The 13,658-nt window shown below is 52.2% G+C and overlaps 1 protein-coding gene across 6 annotated transcripts in view; it reads right to left on the bottom strand.

The window, feature by feature from the left end:
* Positions 1-13,658, bottom strand: part of ST3GAL1 (ST3 beta-galactoside alpha-2,3-sialyltransferase 1) — an 86,163-nt gene that overhangs the window by 29,874 nt on the left and 42,631 nt on the right. For 3 of the 6 annotated variants that reach the window (XM_052651471.1, XM_052651476.1, XM_052651472.1), the window contains one exon: positions 7,957-8,011. The exons of 2 other annotated variants lie outside the window; for them this stretch is intronic. The gene's annotated coding sequence lies outside the window, so the exon portion shown is untranslated. Of the gene's footprint in view, positions 1-7,709; positions 7,795-7,956; positions 8,012-13,658 lie in introns of those variants that run through there. One more of the 6 variants, XM_052651475.1, reaches the window with a different exon arrangement.

The following is a 13,658-nucleotide window of genomic DNA, read 5'->3' as shown; positions in this document are numbered from 1 at the left end:
AAGCCTTGGAAATGAGACAGAGACGAGCTTTGACCTCCACACGGGCCAGTAGCCTATCTGACTCCTCCTCTGTACAGAGCCTGTTAAGAGCAGACATACCTTGTGCCCTGACTGTGTGTTGAGTGTACCTCTCAGGATTGGTCTAAGAGCTAGCTTTCTTCCTGTGAACGTACTGAACCTATTAATATGCCCATTTTACAGATAAGGAAAATGGAGGCTCAGGGAGGTTAAGCCATTTGGCCCAAGGCTGTACATGTGGAAAGAGGGACGCTAAAAGGTGATCTAGGAGCTCTGCACCTAAGCGTCTACCCCCCAGCCTGAGCTGCTCTCACAACTGGAGTGCTAGCTGGAGCCCAACACCCCTACCGTGGGTGCATCCATGCCGCCTGGAAGGTCACACACCCACTCAGGCCCTACTCCCATTCCCACTCCTCCCTACAAAGTGCTCACAGCTACTACCCGTCCTCTGCAATGGGGGAGGCAAGTCAAGCAGAAAGGCAGGAAAGAGTGGGCTATGCTGACCACCCCCTCCCGGATGGTGAATACTCCCCTTGTGGCCACAGGTGCTTGGGGACAAAGCCGTTCTGCTCCAGCTCCCCAGGCTGAGGGCGGGAGGCTGCGGGGCCTGTCCCCGGTTGCCCATTAAAGAGCCTCCCACTCGGGCAGCGTGGCACTTTGAAACCCTCTCGTTCTGCCTAATTTGCTTTAAAGCACAGACTTCCTTTCATCTTTTCCTGAAATGCCATGGTGAGAAGCAGGCTTTAAAGAGGCTGGCTGCTGCCCTGGGGTCTCAGAGGCTGGCTGGGGTGGCGGGTCCAGGCCTGTCTTGGGGTCTGGTAGAGCGTACCTGACCCCAGGCAGGGTCTCCATCCGAGAGTCCCAGCGCTTCTCTTCTGCCAGCTGGGAGACCCCACCCAGCCATGGGGCAATGCACATCCTTGTGTTTGAGTATCCTGAGCTGACACAGGGACCAGTGGAGTTTGTGGGAGGGACACTGGGGTAACTACAGCCCTCCCCAGATATACAATACAGGGTAAGAGTGATGGATAACGAAATCAAGCCTGTTTTACGGCAAGATGAGAAAATTTTCCTCTGGAGAAAAATTGAAACACAAAGGTTATCTTTGTCCATGTGGGCCTGCTCCTTCCATTATAGTGTGGATTGTGCGTCCCTATTAACCAGACCATCTTCCTAACCTGGGGATCGAACCCAGGTCTCCCGCATTGCAGGCAGATTCTTCACCATCTGAGCCACCAGGGAAGCCTGACTAACACTCATTTTAGTGTGTGTGTTCACATCTGTATTGACCAGATCTGCTTAAAAGATGGGAGGTCCTGATGGCTCAGGGGGTGAAGAATCTGCCTGCCGTGCAGGAGACCTGAGTTCAACCCCTGGGGCGGGAAGATCCTCTGGAGAAGCAAACGGCAACCCACTCCAGGATTCTTGCCTGGAGAATCCCATGGATAGAGTCTGGCAGGCTACAGTCCATGGGGTTGAAAAGAGTCACACACGACTGAACGACAACACTTTCACCTTCTTTCACTTCCTTAGAAGATTTCTCCTTCATCTCATCAAGGGCCACCAGATTCCTCAGGAGATAACCTTTCTTCTTAATCTTGTGAGGGTTCATGAAGACCCATAACCCATTGCTTGCTTTGGATGTGTAGATCTGGATTGTGTAAACTGTGCATAATATGTCATCTGACGTAGAACTTTTTGTCTCTAAAATGTGTATAACTGTGCTCTGACTTCTAACATGAGGAATAGTCCTCCGAGTTTTCTGAAAGACTGTCTCCTGGGTTATGATCCTCTTGCCGTGCTAAGTCGCTTCAGTTGTGTTGAAGAAGAGTCAGTTCTTCACATCAGGTGGCCAAAGTTTTGGAGTTTCAGCTTCAGCATCAGTCCTTCCAAAGAACACCCAGGACTGATCTCCTTTAGGACAGATTGGATGGATCTCCTTGCAGTCCAAGGGACTCTCAAGAGTCTTCTCCAACACCACAGCTCAAAAGCTTCAATTCTTCAGCGCTCAGCTTTCTCTATGGTCCGACTCTCACATCCATACATGACTACTGGAAAAACCATAGTTTTGACTAGATGGACCTTTGTCGGCAAAGTAATATCCCTGCTTTTCAATATGTTGTCTAGGTTGGTCCTAGCTTTTCTTCCAAGGAGCAAGCGTCTTTTAATTTCATGGCTGCAGTTACCATCTGCAGTAATTTTGGAGCCCCCAAAAAATAAAGTCTCTCACTATTTCCATTGTTTCCTATCTATTTGCCATGAAGTGATGGGACCAGATGCCGTGATCTTAGTTTTTTGAATGTTGAGTTTTAAGCCAACATGTGATCCTCAGGTTGGCTCAAATAAAATTTTCCATTTCTTTCTTAGATGGACTTTTGATGATGCTTTTTTTTTTCCCCCCGTCCACTGGGGCAAGATCTGAAGAGGCGCTGCCTCAGCTGTTTTCTCTCTTGCTCTATTCTTTTGCTCTCTGGGAACCTGACCCTTTTTACCTTCACGTCCTCCCTTCTCCCAGTGAATGACCAGCATCTTTATCAGGGAAGATCCTGGCAGGTGAATTCTACGTAAGTGTCTGCATGTGTGCTGTGAACTAGAGCTGCAACTCAAACAATTTCAATTTCAGTTAAGAAAGAAATAATCCAAAACCTAGAAGCCTGAATTATCAGGGTGAGTTTGCTTCCTCACATTAATGCAAATAATAAGCACAAGGTCTTCTGATTCAACGTGTATGCCTAGGTGCTTATTTCCTTTCTGTTTTACAGGTAGATAACAGGTGTAGAGAATAAGTGCCTACTGATAAGCCATGACCTAGGAAATGGTACCAAGAACCTTCACTCCCTTTTGTTTCCTGAACTCAACCTCTGAAATTATTGACTAAGTTATGTTGCTGTTATTGTTCAGTCGCTAAGTTGTGTCCCACTCTCTGTGACCCCATGGACTGCAACATGCCAGACTCCTCTGTCCTTCACCATCTCCCAGACTTTGTTCAAATTCACGTCCATTGAGTTGGTGATGCCATCCAACCATCTCGTCCTCTGTCGTCTCCTCCTCCTGCCTTCAATCTTTCCCAGCATTGGGGTCTTTTCCAAGGAGTCAGTTCTTCGCATCAGGTGGCGGCCAAAGTACTGGAGTTTCAGCTTCAGCATCAGTCCTTCCAACGAATATTCAGGACTGATTTCCTATGGGATTGACTGGTTGGATCTCCTTGCAGTCCAAGGGACTCTCCAGAGTCTTCTCCAACACCACAATTTGAAAGCACCAATTCTTTGGTGCTCAACCTTCTTTATGATCCAACTCTCACATCCATACATGACTACTGGAAAAACCACAGCTTTGACTGTATAGAAGAACCCATCCTGAGATGAGGCTCCAGGCATGAAAGGAGTAGGGTCTCCCCCACTTCACAAGTCTCTTATCTCTGACCTAGGACTCCTCTATGTTCTGCCAGCATCCCCAAAACACTAACAAGTTAGCTATTAGCTCATAAGTGGAATAAATCAAACCCCAGACCATACATCCATTAGCTTGTAAGTGGAATAAATCAAACCCCAGAGCTTACTTTCCATATCTTAAAGTATTTTGCTATAGGCCCAAATCCCTTGTTGATGGAGTGGCTGTTTCCTGTCCCCTCCCGGCTGGTGAATTCCATGTCTCCAGCGCCACTTTCCCAGGAACTTCCCTGGTGCCCTCGCCCCTCCTTTTCCCCAGAATTCACATGAGGCTAGGATGCACTGGATGGAATGGAATGGACCAGAAGAAAATTTGCACTGATTAAAGGAGAGGCAGACATTAGCTTTAGTTAGTAAACAAAGGATGTGTTGCGTCAGTGAATTTGGAGTAAACATTGTGGAAACCAGAAAACATAGAAAAGTGAGAGTTTCTGAATGTTCACATTTTTGTGACCTTGAGAGTGAACTCAGTCACAGACTCTCTAGAGTTCGACCAGATGTAGAAAACTGTCTGACTGAGCCTTAAGTGCTCTGAATGCACAGACTGTGTCTCTGGTGCCCTGGGCCCTGGCCCCTCACGGGGGCCTGTTATGGGCAGATGGACAAGTCATTAGCCCAGTGACATGGATGGGCTTGCTGGTCGACCACCAGGCTGCCTGCTCCCTGCGGAGGAAGCAGGAAGGGCTGAGCCTCATGGTACAGGAGCTTTGTGACCCTTTCTTATGAGAAACGTTCAACTAACCAGGCAGAACTGCTCTCTGATTATTCTTTTTCCAGCTGAATGAAATTCAGTTCATGGAAGACTTAATAAGTCCTTTTGGGCCCTGAAGAAACAGACATATTCCTCTGCTCCGGTAAATGAGTTTCTGGCTCTGCAGCCCCAGGTCTCAGATCAGGGGGAGGTGAGGACTATCTGAAGCTCTAATCTGAATGCCTCAGGCAGGACGGCCAAGGTCGTGCCCTCTTCACTGGTCACCTCTCCGCTGAGAGCTCCAGGTCTACAGAATCAAAGGGGCGCTGCTAGAAGGCTCTGTCCCTGGGCTGGGCTGCTGCCTGCCTTGGAGGCAAAGGCTCGTGGCATTTCAAGACCGCAGAGGATCACAGGGAGGATCAGGCCTCTCCACTTTTTCCTCCCCCCAGGTGCAGACATGAAGGCTCTAGGAGAGGATGTGACCTGTCCAAGGTGGTAAATGTGGTAGCAGCAGGGAGATTAGAAGCTGGTGTCCCTCATTCCCAAAGCATGTCCCTTCCGGCACACCCGGGCTGTGAGCTACTCCGGAAGGAGCTAGACAAGCATCAGCACCAACAAGGATGCACAGGAAGCAAATGGAGCCCGGAGGGGACAGAGTCTGCTCAAGATCACAGCCCGCTAATGGCCAGGCCCCCGCCCCCACCCCTACCCTGGGCCCTGCTCCGTGCGCTGGAACTTCCTCTCCTGCGCTCAGCTTGAGGTCACAGGGCAGCCCCAGCCTACTTTCTTGCTCTGTTCCTGTGATTTTGGGGTCCAGGTTCCTGCCCTGCTTGGAAAGATGAGCTTGAACTAGTGCACCACAGCATGCTGAAAATGCAGTCTTGGTTCAAACATGCATTATGAGAATAAATGCAGAGCAAGAAGGTGAAACTATTTCAAGTGTCACCCAAGAGCACTGTGCACTGTGCTTCATAGCTCAGTGGTGTCAGACTCAGGGACTGCAGCCCACCAGGCTCCTCTGTCCATGGGGATTCTCCAGGCAAGCATACTGGAGTGGCTTGCCATGCCCTCCTCCAGGGGATCTTCCCCACCCAGGGGTTGAACTCCTGTCCCTGCATGGCAGGCGGATTCTTTACTGACTGAGGCCCTAGAGAAGCCACCCAGGAGTGAACTGTGCACAGAAGATGAAGGGATGAGACCAGCAATTTCTTGTTATAGTCGCACCTTCCCTCGGCTCCAGTCAGTTCTTTCTGATTTTTCTTACCATGCACAGCTACTCCCTGCCACAGCCCTAGACACGTGGAGGTGACGGATGGAGGGAATAATGGTGATGATTAGGAGCTGTGTTGCTGGGAAGGTGGGAAGGCAAACACCCAGACCATCAGATGCCAAGGGTGCGAGGTACAGTAAGCACATGCCCTGCCCCAGGGCCTTTGCACATGCTCTTCCCTCCACCTAGACTGTCTTAGGGTGGAGCCCACAGGGCTCGCTCCCTCACTGCAAGCATGCTTCTGCCTAGTCGCTCTCCTTGGAGAGGCCTTTTCCGATCACCCTAAGACAGGATCGCTCTAGGGATCACTCCTGTCACTAGCCCTTTTGTTCAGCTGCATTTTCCCTCACAGCCTTAATCACAGAAGGACACCCCATTGCATCCGAGTTCCTTCTTTGTCTATCTGTCTCCCCACCAACCAGGGGGGCAGGAACTTCACCAGTGTCCCTCACTGCTGTGTCGATCTCGCTGAGAACCACACTGGGGCCTCAACCTATCCGTATGGACTGACAGCAGGGTGAGAGGTGGTCCAAGCTCAGGGAGCAGAGGTGCATTCTGGTGTGTGCACAGTGTGAGTGAGGGGTCTCGGTCACTTCCCAGCCTCGGTGTCCTCACACGGCGAATGGGATGATTCCAATGACAACTCAGTCGGCCTGACCCCGTGAAGGGGTGGGAGCAGGTGCCCTCTGATCTCTGGACCTTGTGTCTGGAGGTTTCTGGTCCTCGCTAAGCTCTGCTGGTCCCCGCCCAAGCAGATCGGCCATCCTCAGGGAGAGGAAGTCAGAGCCCAGCCTACACTTCCTTTGGTTTTTGCAAAAGCAGCAAACCCCAAAATACTACAAAACCGCACTGTGTATTTGTACGGCACTCAGAGGTGTGGTCTGCAGGTGTGAGAGCTGCCTGCTGAGTCCCTCTGTGGCTGGAATATGATGTAGGTACACTGCCTGTGCGGAGGCCCCTGGCCCGCTGTGGGGCCCACGGCTCTGGTCTGAGCCTCTGACTGACCTCCCTGGAGTGGGGAGATGGCCTCTGTCGGTCACGGGAGGCTCATCCCCGAACCCACGTGTGCACCTGGCTCTGGGGCTGTCTTGATCAGGGTACAGCGTTGTTTTGATCATACGCCACATCTCCCTCAGTCCTCTGCCCCCGTGGCTCTTCCCTGTCAACCCAGGAATCTGCAAGAGTATCATCAAAGGCTCACCAATGCTGCAGCTGAGAAACCACAGCCGGGGGTCAGTCTTAGCTGTACTTGGTCCGTAACCCACTGTACAGATGGACAAACTGAGGCCCCCATGAAGAGGAGGGACTTAGTAAAGTCCACACTGGGTGATGTGGCAGAACCAGGCTTAGAACCAGCTTTCCAGACTTCCGGACAAGCACATCAATTGTGGTTTTCATGTTTTCTTTAAACGGAATCTCACCCAGGCAGAAACGAGCTACTGAAACTCAGCTTTTCTGGGTCACATGGCTTGGGGGGGGGACCCCTGGCCCAGCTGCTGGGCCTCCTCATTACCACTAAGGGGGTTCAAAAACCAAAACCGTTAGCAGACCACACCCAAGGTCCACACTGGTGGCCTATGAACATCACACCCACTTCCACTCCAACCCCAGGGTTTTTCTTTGAGGAGTTTGGAGACCAAATCAGGTAGTTTGCATATGGTCATGCTACTAAATGGGGCTTGTTCATATTCAAAGGGTTCTCAAAGATGAGTTCCAGGAAATCTTCTGAAAAGGCAGAGACTGGTTTCAAGGATGAGAAAGAGGAGATGGAAGAGAAGAGTCGTGAGAAGCAGGAGGACCGACGCAAAGTGGGTGTAGTCAGAGCCAAGGCGAGGCTGCAGGAGGAAGGCTGGGGGACAGCATCAGTACCCTGTGGGAGCCCATTCAGATGCGGGGGGAGGAACAGGGGGCTTCAGCCTGCACTCACCGCCCTGCCCTCCGTCCCACCACGGATCCTACTTTTGGAATCACACAAAAAAGGACCCACTCATCCTCAAACAGTCTATGGATACAGTCCGCACATAGGGTATCTGATCTTTACAATAAGGGGGTATAACGCATTTCTTATTTGTATCTGTTGGAAACGCTGATGAACTTGTGTGTCTTAGACACTCAGTCCTGTCTGACCCTTTGTGACCCCATGGAAACTGTAGCTCCCTAGGCTCCTCTGTCCATGGGATTCTCCAGGCAAGAATACTGGAGATACTGATGTATTTGAACGTGGCAAAAAGTGGAAGTAGTTAACCAGGACAGTTCAGTGATTAGACACACACCCCATTACCTGAACACTGTACAACCAAGTAGGATCAGAAAGGCTTGCCTTCTAAACGCCCTGTAGGCATGGAGAGCCTACTCTGTTCTGGATGCTGCAGGAAGCACAGGAAGAAATGAAAGTCACCAAGGCACAGATCTCCCACACTCAGGTGGAAGAGGACGATCCAACAGCTTAAGGCACAGAAAACAAGGCAATTAAGAGCACAGATTCTGGTGTCAGAGAGCTGGGTTCAAAGTCCAACTCTGCCACTTACCGGCTGTGTGATCTCGGGGGAGTCCCTTAACCTCTCTGAGCCTCTGTTTCTTCATCTGAAAAATGGCCAAAAGAGAGAGAAAAAAAAACGAAACTCAGTCTTACAGAGAGGGCGTGAAGATCTAAGGAGAGAGCCTGCCTCGTGCTCAGCTCAGACACAGAGTGAACGCTGAGCGCTGAGAAGCGACAGAGACGTGGAGGGCAGAGGGGACAGCAGTCACCTTCAGAGTCCCGGGGGTGGGGGGAGTCGGGGGACCCGAGGGTGCAGGCTTCCTGTTCCACACCGAACATGAAAGCTCCACGCTGCCTGATCGCTAAGCCGGCTTCCTGCTCTAGAGCGAAGACAGGAGGGCGGGCTCGGACCCAGCGACCACTGTGCGCCCTGCACTGAGTTTAAGACACTTCACACGTGGGTTAACCTACAGCTTCCTGTGGGACAGAGGAGGAGACCGAGGATCGTCAGGCAAAGCCTATGGGGTCGAAGCCCTTCTCTACCCAGAGGACAGACACGGGCAGGTGGCACTTGTGGGTGAACTGGTGGCAAGTCCCAGATCACGCGTGGAGGCGGGGGACGGGGTCTGATTCCAGAACATTCTAACCGGCAACAGACTGCTGGGTGTTTTGGGAAGAGAGAGACAGCTTGAATCTGAGAAAGCAGGAGGCATCATTGCTATTTAGCTGCTTTTCCTAAACATGGGGGAGCAGGGAGGGCCCTCCCTAAATAACAACGACAACACCCTATGGTGTTATTATTATTACACTTAAGCCTGTGGGCTTGTAGCAGCTCCAGCCTCATGCTCCACCAGCTCCCGTCACCTGTGAGGTGTGCAAAGTGCTGTCCCTCCTGGGGGTGGGGGTGAAAACTCAAACCCCCGGGGCCACTTTCTCTCCCCCTGGCCTGAGCTCGCTGACCTCTGCCCAGCAATAATGGATGACCTGTGCACGTTAGTGTCTGCACGGCAGTCGCCCCGGCCGGCACGAGGGAGTCACCGCCTAGGGTGGGGCCAGCCTACCTCCGACTCTCCATGGAAACCATATGAAAGAACTTTTTTTCATTGAAGCCCTAGTGGTAAAGAATCCTCCTGCCAACGCAGGAAGCATAAGAGATGCGATTTCGAACCCTGGGTCAGGAAGACCCCCTGGAGAAAGAAACGGCAACCCACTCCAGTATTCTTGCCTGGAGAATCCCATGGACTAGAGGAGCCTGGTGCATTACAGTCCATGGGGCTGCAAAGACCTGGACATGACTGAAGCGACTTAGTACAAGCACATAGTTGATTTACAGGGTTGATACCTGCGCTGTAAGCCCCAACTCTTGCGGTTGGTAGGAGAGGTAGATTTTGAGATCGTACCCTTAAAGCTTCCAGAACCATTCCTGGCATGTAGTAGGGACATTAAGAAAGGAGAAACCAGTACCTCTTTCCTCCCTGGGGCTGTCCTGGAGGACAGGCAGGAAACCTGAGTGCCTGCAGGGGCAAGCGTTGGTAACTAGAAGCTGCTGGCCCTTCCGCAGGTAGCAAACGATTCCCAGTGATCCTCGGAGTCACTTCACCCGGTGGGGGCAGGTCTTGGGTTTGAATTTCCTCAGCGAGGGTCAGGCAGGGGGATGGGGCTGGGTCCCTGGAGAGTGGCTCCTCTTGGCACCCAGCCCAGAGAGCCTTTCCTGGGTGGCTGCTGTGTCTATTGGCTGCTGACAGCTGCCTCTTCCTCCAAAGGACTGTCCTGGCCAGATAGGAGCTGCCCAGCCAGGGAGGAGACCATGCCTGGCCCCCAGTCTATGACAGAGGGAATCAGAGCTGCTCAACGGTGACCCCCCTTTGCCTCCACATGGAACTAGCCCTTGGTGGGTGCCCTGTGCCCCTGGGGTCAGGCTGAAGCTTGATTCCATCCCGAGACACCTCCCTGCCCAGCCTCTGTCTTCCCCCTGCCCTGTCCGTCTCCCCTCACTGCCTCCTCAGTAAACCACACGCCCCAAATCCCGGCCTCAGGCTCTGCTGGGAGAGACCTGGGCCTCCCTGGGTGAGGCAGGTCAGACATCAGGAAGAGAAAGCCTCAACGTGAAGTGCTCTGAAGTTCCGAGAACTTTTCTTGCAGAGCGGGGAGGCTCCCAGGGCTACTGTCTGGTCCAAACTCCTGGCTTTATAGAGAGCAATAGAATGGTGCTGGTGACCCCACGGTGAACGAGGAAACAGCTTTCTCCTCTGGCAGCTCGGTCATCACACAGAGTGGAGCACAGGAAACACTTGGGTAGCCAAGTCAGGGGGATGGCGTGACAGTGGGGGACAGGGAAGTGGGCCCTGGGGTGAACTCCAAGCTGAGCTCCCGAATGAGCCGGCCGTGAAAAGGCAGGGGTGAGGAGAGCAGAGAGCAGGTGGAGGGGAGAGTCCGTGCAAGGTTGTAAGGCAGGAACGAGCCGGGTGTACTTTGCCCGAAGCCCAGCACTTTGAGCCAAGGGGTGATTTTACAGGACGAGGAAGTAGGGCCTGATCATGCGACTCCCCTCCCCCGGGGCGGGGGGAGCAGAGGCTTGTCACTCAGCAAATTAGCAAAGACAAGCAACTCTTCATGACCCCAACCTAGTCACCTTCTCTAGTTGAGCTCTGTCCTTGGAAAACCAGTGCATGCCTGTCCCACTGGGGTTTCCCAGGCCAAGTCCATCTTTCACATCGAATATTTCAAAGCCAGTGATTAAGGCTCGTGAGTTAACCAATTAGTGGTCCTCGGAACATCAGCTCCACTTTCCAAAGAGTTTCTTGGGCTTTCACGTGAAGGCACCTGGCAGACATGAGGCTGATAAGCATTTCCACACGGCCCATAAATCTGCCCCCCTTCGTGTCATCCCACATCAGATGGATGGGGCACAGGAAGCGTGGGGAGCTCCTGCTGGGGAGGAGTCAGGGCGGAGTGCAGGCTTTGGGCGGGGTGCTCGTGGCCACTCAAAGGAAGAGGCAGGTCCTGCTGCTCGCTGGCCAGGCAACCCGAAGCCAGAGCTGAAAGCGTCTGGAGCCTCAGTCCCCTCCTCTGGAAAATGGGGACAGCAGGAACCACGAGAGAGTGGACCGAAGGCTACAGGAAAGCTGGGGACAGGCGACTGGCCTTCATCACTGACAGCACCACGAACCTGGTCCTCCTCTGCCCGGGGCGCCTACCCCAGCTGGGAGCAGCACGGGGACATGGGCAAAATCCATCAGGGGTTATGGACAGAGGCTGGAGTAGAAATCTGAGGGCGCCCACCTCCTATTCTTCCTTTCTGAGTCCTCACGTACTTCACACAAATAACCTCTGACCTTTTCAAATAGGATTTCAAGTGATAAACCAAAGTGTTTGTTGCCACAAGCACACAAAGGGCAAAGAAAGGAAATCCTTGTCATTTCCCTCTTTAAATCTGCAGCCTTAATATCCAGCACCCTGAATTAAATCTTTTCGATATACTTGCACATTTGGGCAGTAAATACTCATCTCGGGTTTTAAAAGATCGACAAACACAATTTGAAAATTCTCATCAAGGCAAAGCTTGCTAAGGGACAGAAAAGCAAGGATATCTGGGCTTGGAACTTTCATTAATGGTGTATGGGAAGGTAGATATGCAGGGAATCTGCAGTCCTTGTGAGAGTGGCAAAGATTAACAGAATGGAATTGTTCTGGAGCATCTGATAACACAGAAGAGTGACTGTCTTCAATGAGCACCTACTATGTGTGGGGCAATTTTTACAATAGAACGTTTTAGTGGATGTTTTACTGTGTAAAACACTTTATGTGGATAAAGCTATTCAATCTTCCGAACAGTCTAGTATCAGGTACCTTTTCATCACCCCATATTTGGGCAAGCACAGAGAGGTGAAGTCACCTGTCCAAGGTCACACAGCGAGTCATGGCAGAGTCAATATCAGAAGCCAGATTGCCAGGCTCTGGAGCTGACGCCAACAGTGACAAACGGTCCTAAGTTCTCTCCACTCCTCTTTCTACAGACCTTGATGGTGCTCTATCATCGTTTCCATACTTAGGAAAGCCCATTGAGCTGCAGAAGGTGAAGGGCTTTTCCCAGGTCACAGGCCAGCTGTGAGTCAACTCAGGGACAGTCCAGGTCCCAAGCCTCATTTCTGCCATGTGTCCCGAGGCTAACCAAACCGGAAGTGGGTCAGAAGTGAGCTGGGAGGAAAGAACAAAACCATTCAGCCTGTTCAAATTCAGAGAACCAAATGGACCCTTTGCCAAACCAGTTTGGGTTTTCACATGAACAATTAAAATTCTTTAACAGGAAATTTGTATCTTAGGCACAGCACAGGGTATAAGGAGATCTTTGAAACTAATACTTTCACTTTTCACTAATTAGAATGATTCAAACAGCAAAGTGACATCATTTCAAACCTATCAGAATCTCAAGGATGACAACATCTGACCTACCCCTGACCTCTAGTTCCTCCCGCCCCGCAAGGCACACACCCAGGGAAACCTCCAACTGCGATTTGGGACTTGCAGACTCTCCCAGAGTGGACCAGAGTCTACGCACTGGCTCAGCATCTCCCGGGAGCGTGGTGCTCAGAGTGGCCGTGCCCTCCTCGTTGTGGGAGGGGAGTCAGTGGGTGAGACCAGGAGGAGTGAGCCCCGGCTTGTCCCCTTTCTCCCTTCTAACAGATGCCCAGGCTCCTTCAGGTGGCTCCCTCCCCTCCTCCGAGTGCCCTCTATGGGGTGGTAAATACCCAAGCCGCCTGCCTACAGCATGAGCACAAATGGTCCCTGGAGACTTGTCAGACGTCTGTGTTCCCTGGGCAGTGAGATGCCCTCCTGGGGCCCTGACCTCTGAGCACATGTGCGAGGCTGGAAGGAATGAGGTTGTGGGGGGTGCAAGAGCCTGCATTCCAGGTCCAGACATCACTTGGGTCTGCCCTCTGAGACCCTGCCTTCCTAGTCCAGGGCTCAGGGCTGTCTCTGGCATCTTGTGGCTCAGCCAGTTTCATAAAAAGGGAGGCCACACTGCTAGCGTCCACACTGGCCTCCGCCCATCCTGTCGGCAAAATCCAAGTCCCTCTCACTGTCCAGCCCACCTTCCTCACACCTCACCGTCTGGATCACTCACCCTCCCTTCCTTGATGTCTTCTGGGGTGATCCAGCCTCCTCCCCCCACCCCACTGTCTTCATTTCCTGGACCTCTTGTTGCCCCACCCACAGTCTTGGCCTTGCAAGAAGGGCCTATCTCGGGGGTGAGATCCTTGCTATTTTCTCAGGGGAGAGCACCTCCCATGAAAGGCCAGGCAGCTGGCCCCCCCTCCAGGAACCACACTCCTAGAGCCCCCAGCCACCTCCGTCTGCCTCGCCCTCACACGTGCTCCCCTGCCCTCTCTGTTCTCTTCTGGCTAACTCCACAACTGCACTTGAACTCACCAAGTTCAACCTGCCTCAGGGCCTTTGAACTTGCTGACTGGGCTGACTCTTACTCATCCTTCCTTTCCCAGCTCAGATGTCACCTTTCGGTGAGAAGAAATAGAAGGGCAAAGAGTTCACGTTTCTCCAGCTTTTCCTTTGTCAGTTTACACCCATCCACTTGATTATATTGGCAATAACTCCGCGACAGCAGCAGAGCAACAGTGATGAACACGGGCAGCCCAGGATCACAGCCGCGACACAGGGAACTGGAACTGCTCATGATCAACTCCAAGCTCAGGTTCACTTCTCAAAGCCATGTGGCTGACCACAAAGGAGAGG

This window comes from Budorcas taxicolor, chromosome 14 (genome assembly GCF_023091745.1).
Source record: "Budorcas taxicolor isolate Tak-1 chromosome 14, Takin1.1, whole genome shotgun sequence".
In the NCBI taxonomy this organism is placed as follows: domain Eukaryota; kingdom Metazoa; phylum Chordata; class Mammalia; order Artiodactyla; family Bovidae; genus Budorcas; species Budorcas taxicolor.
This window is presented reverse-complemented; position numbering and strand designations above follow the sequence as displayed.